The 6,025-nt window shown below is 38.8% G+C and overlaps 1 pseudogene; it reads left to right on the plus strand.

The window, feature by feature from the left end:
* Positions 1-4,023: 4,023 nt before the first annotated feature.
* LOC131397680 (vomeronasal type-1 receptor 4-like) lies at positions 4,024-5,013 on the plus strand (annotated as a pseudogene).
* The last annotated feature ends 1,012 nt before the right edge of the window (positions 5,014-6,025 follow it).

Consider the following 6,025-nt stretch of genomic DNA (forward strand, 5'->3'; position numbering starts at 1 on the left):
CCCTGCACTCATTACATCTAACATATAATTCCTGACTCTTTCTCCTGGGCTCTTTAGCTCATGCATGCTCACTGTCCTCTCCACCTCTCTCATTGCCCTCTGCCAATTTAGCCTTCCTGCCCATGCGCATGGTTTTCCCTTGTGCCATCTCCTTTTCCCACATTCTCTCCAACTTAGATTTTTATCATCTACCATGATCTACCTACCCCATTTGATTTCACCTTCTCCCCACACCGTTTTTTAAACCCACTCAATATTTGAATTTCCTCACTTTGCCATTATCTTCCCATCCCCATTAGTGCTTTTGTTCCTGTAACATTCTGCATTCCCTTATGACTCCAGATTCCAAGATCCCTCTTCCTTCACTTCATTACACACTTTGCTCACGTGCACTTTCATCTGTGACATTGCAGTTTAATACTTCACCAACATTAAAAACCCTGTGCCTTTTCTCTCTCTGTTCGCTCTCTTCCTCTGCACTCTCTATAACCCCAAGCCCCCAGGGCTCCCTGTATCCTATCTTATCCTTATTTAACCTTTGTCTTGTAGACTATTTTTATACACTCTATCACATACCCACACACTCTCACTCCACTATGCACTCCATGTTGCCCAGCACGTGTCTCGATGTAAGGTCAATGCTCACAGCACATTTGAAGGGTTGTGCATTATAATAAATATTACCCTTATGACTGTTGCAGGGTTAGAATGACTATAAAGGGTAGGAAGGCCCCCCTTTTAGGCATCCAGAAGTCTGGAGATACAACTATTCTTCTGTATAAGATCATGTTATTGAAATACACACATGTATGGTAACTGTGATTTTATAAAAGAGTGTAATTGTGAGTTTATGTATGTGTATTTATGAGTACTTACACAAGTGAGTGTAAATTTTCATGTGTTCAATGTGTGCATTAATATTTGTGAGTGTGCAAATGAAATTTTGTGAGCACATGAGTGACTGTGTATGTATATAAGAATGTGAATGTATGTGACTATATGTTTTACTATACATGAGCTAGTGTGAATGCATGTGTGTTTTTGCATCTGTGTGTAAATGAGTTTGTGTGTGTGTGTAGGATGAGTTGTCCACCATTATGGCTCAAAAAACTGACTTGACAATTGGGGGTAATTGCATGGTGAACCCAGATCAAAGGATTGATTTGTGTGTAGGAAAATCTAAGAATTAAATTCAACTCATAATTTATATTTATTTTTTTTCTGACCCATAAAAAATATATTTCTTAAGAAACAGTCATAGATCCTTACTGAAAATTTTGGAGAAAAGTAAGTGTAGAGGACTGTTGTGACCATTTGATCGTCTTGAATTAAGTCAGCAGACTTGGCTTATCTGATAGTTACAAGAATGGCGGAATCTCCCTGGTAAAACATCAAATTCTGGTTCTTTCTTTGTGAGGGACTGTTTTAGAACATTATCTCTTTTTTTCTGTGGATATGAATCTGCTTCTGCTTCCTATCACTAGTGAGTGTCAATATTGGTAAAGTAGAGTTTCCTAACAATACATATTAATTGACATTGAGTTGTGCAAATGAGTGCAAAGATATCGAATATAAATTATTGGCATCATGTTCTTCTTGTTACTTCTATCTCTTTTTGAATCCTTCTCAGATATTTTGACTCACTCCATTTTTTTGCTTATAACTTAATTGTGCATCTCTGTCGCAAGAAATTAGGAAAGAACTCACTTTTGGGTAGAACTTCTGGGTGAAGTAGAACATCCACTATGACATAAATACTCACAGCCAGTTCCTTATGTGTCAGACTTAAGTATTTCCTGTTCTCCTCCTTGTGGCCATTGTCTGCCTCCAGGGATCATGGAAAAGTTAAGAGTCTCCCACCAACACTCCAATAGTCTCTTAAGAGATGCTAGCTGGAAACTTGTAGTTGTTCTTGATAATCAGTACCTGTGAAAAAAGTTTTCAAAAGTATCCTCAGCTCCCAAGCTTGTTACTGCCAATCCTTCTACAGGTGAAATGATAATTGCAGTTCTGAGGGGAGGTGAGGTCCCAGAATCACAAACTCATATCTCAGGGTCTAGCTACCCTCTCACACATATACTGACTGCTTTGACCTTCACGCTGAGCCCACCATCCAGGCAGCAGGAAAACATCAGTGGGTTTTCTCTATTGATCTGAGGGGTAGAATCTTTAGGAGAAGGAGTTGTATCAAGAGTCCAGGTAAGTGAACATATTGGACAAATGGAATCTTCTGCATATGAACCTGGTCCACTACCAAGGCCACATAGGAAGGTGGAATAAATCCTGAGGCATGAGCTGAGATAGTAAAGATAGATGGAGTCCTAGACCTTCCACAGAACCCTGACGGCTCCAAGTATAATGTAATGTAATCCTCACTGATGGTGATTGTTGTGGTTTAATCCAAGTGATAATAAAATCTGATTGTTAATGTGCTTAAGGACTGTAGTTCTGGAGTCAACCTTCTGTTCAGCCTACTTTACAGGAATCATAGACATAACTTTCAGGTTTCAGAGGTGCACCCATAATACCTCCATGCTTGTAATAAAGAGGTGGATGAACGTACAGGAATCATCTGATCCTATGCAGAAACAACATGTCTAATAGCAGTTGTTAGAATAGAAAGGTTTTCTCTAACTCTGGGGGTATGAAGTGCTTAATAGATTTCATGATTGTGTCTCTATTGATTGTGGAGAGACTTTTCCCACTTAAAGTTAAGGAAGCAGCATTGAAGAAAAATATAACTCTCTAAGTTTCAGACAACACTTTTAGGTTCAAAAGTATTTTGTGATATTTCTGCCACTTTTTGTGTGTGTGTGTGAAGAAGATTAGTCCTGAGGTAACATCTGATGCCAATCCTCCTCTTTTTGCTGAGGAAGACTGGCCCTGGGCTAACATCTGTGCCCATCTTACTCTACTTTATATGAGACACCACCACAGCATGGCCTGACAAGTGGTGCATCCGTGCGCGGCTGGGATCTGGGTCTGCAAATCCTGGGCCACTGCAGTGGAGTGCTCACTTAACCGCTGAGCCACTGGGCCAGCCCCATCTGCCACTTTTAAGTATTATAATATCAATCCGAAAAATGGATGACAGATATACAATACACAAGGTTTTTGCCTTAGCATTGCATGTTGCATATGTGTCTCTTGTTTCATATCTTTCACAAATCTTGCCTTACTGCTAATAATTTTATTTAACTCAGGTGTTAATGAATAGACACGTATGTGATCTGAAGTTAGTAATAATTGTTTTCAACCATACACTGTTCGTTCACTAGGCATCAGTGTTTCCTGTCTCATAGTTCCTGTGACTAAGGCCATTGTGTTTTTTTACCTGGGTTAAAAAACAAAACGAGTCTTTCTGTTGCCATCCTAGTGTCAAAGAATTTATGTGTTCATTAAACCCAACTTGTCCTGGGCAAGTTCCTGCAGTCATATACTACAACCAGGGCATCTACATTTTATTAAGATCTCTAAAGCTTTATTCACCATTTATAGTGCCTATAGAATAAGTCTTCATAAAGAGGGAAACTTTGCATTACCAAAATTCTAAAATAAATTACTGCCAATCTGAATTGAAATGACAAGGTGCAAAAACAAAACTAAATTTAGATCTGATTTATTTAAAGAACACAGCTAACTGGTATTTTAGTATATTAAGGATTAAATGCAGCAACTTTGTTGGCAACCCAGCCAAGTTCAAATGCACACTCCACCCCAAACCAGTGAGTGAATACAGAGGAAACACTTAATCTCTCTGTGCCAATGTTGTCCTCATCTTTATAAGGAATGTAACAGTGCCTGCTCCATGAATGTGTGAAGGATAAAGAAGTTACCGCATATGTGGCCATAATTTCACTGATTCATACATTGCAAGTGTTCTTTAATGGTAGACATTCAACTCTTGGAAGTCTCTAAATGACAGAAAAACTTTAATTATTTCAAAGTAGGAACTGTTGGTAAATGGAGAATATTGGATTTCGGTTGACATGATACATATGGTCCAACCTCCTATTTCAATGCAGGATCCTCTAGCTCAGAAGACCAATATCAGTTATTGAGAACTGAAAAAGATGCCTGTCAAGTATTTGGCACTAGGAATGATCTTCTTATTCCAGACTACAATCAGAGTCCTGGGGAATTTCTCTCTTCTTTACCATTATCTCTTCCTTTATTTCACTGGGTCTAGGCTAAGGTCCACAGATTTGATTGTCAAGAACCTGATTGTAGCCAACTTACAGGTCTTGTTCTCTAGTGGAATGCCTTTTACAATGGCATCTTTTGGGTGGTATCAGGTCTTCAATGATTTTGGATACACATTTTTTTACTACGTTCATGGAGTGAGCAGGGGTGTGTCCATTGGCACCATCTGCCTTTTGAGTGTAGACCAGGCCATCATAATCAACCCCAGGAACTCCATGTGGGCAGAGCTTAAAGAGAAAGCTCTCAAGTGCATTTCCCCTTCAATTTTCTGTGCTGGGTCCTCCCACATGCTGATAAATGTCATGTATCTGATGTATATGACTAGGAGTGGGAGCCACAAAAACATCACAAACAGAAAAACTGGTGGATACTGTTCTGCTCTTCATCATGACCAAACTGAAGATGCGTTATATGCAGCATTGCTATCAATCCCTGATGTCTTCTGTTTCGGGCTCATGCTCTGGGCCAGTGGCTCCATGGTTTTCATCCTGTACAGGCACAAGCAAAGGGTCCAACACCTTCGTAGGACCAGTCTTCCCCAGATCATCCCCTGAGTCCAGAGCTATGAAAACCACCCTTCTCCTGGTGAGCACCTTTGTCTATGTTAACACTCTTTCCTCCATCTGTTATGTGGTTTTGTCTATTTTTAATAATCCCCACTGGTTCCTTGTGAACATTACTTTGATAGTCACTCTGTGTTTCCCAACTGTCAGCCCCTTTCTGCTCATGATTCAAGACTCCAGTGTCTCCAGGCTCTGCTTTGCTTGGATGAGAAATACAAAATCCCCTAATCTTATGAGAAATATGTAAATTGTGTGTATTCACATCACGTTCATTTGATAATTCACTAATTTTCCTCAGAGTCCTTATTACAATTATGAGTGGGTGACCAGAGAATGTAAGCAGGACATGCTAAGCATCTTTGTCAAAGTAAACAATAATAACATTTGTAATGAAATATTATATAATTATGATGATAATACTTATGTGATTGGAATTTTACTAACGCTTGCAGTGGAGGAGTTCAGAATTCATGCAATAATAAACTCCAGGTCCTGAAACAACCTGGATATTATGGAGAAGTCTTCAAGTTTGTAACTTAAATCTGTAACAGTGAGTTTCTCAAAATGAGCTAGGGATGGAATTTTAAGAAAAGGTACATGAAAAGGAAACAGCATGTGGCAGGTGATAACTGAAACTGAAGCCAATAGAGCTGGAGTGGAAATTTAGTCAGTGACTAAAGTTTTTGGGAGCCACTTATGAGTTTTGTACATGACATCCTTGGAGAGTCATTTATTTGAAATATGATATTATTAAAGTTAGACGAGCATATTTAAACATTTTCAGGTAAAAAATGACCAGTTGAACTGGAGTGGGGCAAAGGAGAGCATAAAATTACATTTAAGATGATGTTTAAAGAACATCAGATGAGTGTGACAACTTTAAAAGACATGAATTGCATGAAATTGGAATCTGTAGAGGGCAGATTTTTCTCTCGTTTGTGAAGATGACTTGGGTATGTTGGCAAGAAAGAGATTTAGAGTTTTACACACCTGTCTCTAAAGTGATGAAATTAGTTTATGGTGGAGACTTCCATTAAATTTGGAGCACTGTAGGGAGAGCCATTTGAAAAGGAAAGACATGAATCCATTCTGTTTACATGGAGTTTGTGGCTCCTTGATTTTCAAGGAGCAAAGTGGATATTTCCACAATTTTAGGAGAGATTTTTATAGAGTTTTCTCTGTCTTACATTCTGAAGCTGATGCAAAGTATTGAGAACTGAACAATTTGAAAAACAAAAGAATTTTTTTGACCTAAAGGA

Source organism: Diceros bicornis, chromosome 34, assembly GCF_020826845.1.
Source record: "Diceros bicornis minor isolate mBicDic1 chromosome 34, mDicBic1.mat.cur, whole genome shotgun sequence".
Lineage (NCBI taxonomy): Eukaryota > Metazoa > Chordata > Mammalia > Perissodactyla > Rhinocerotidae > Diceros > Diceros bicornis.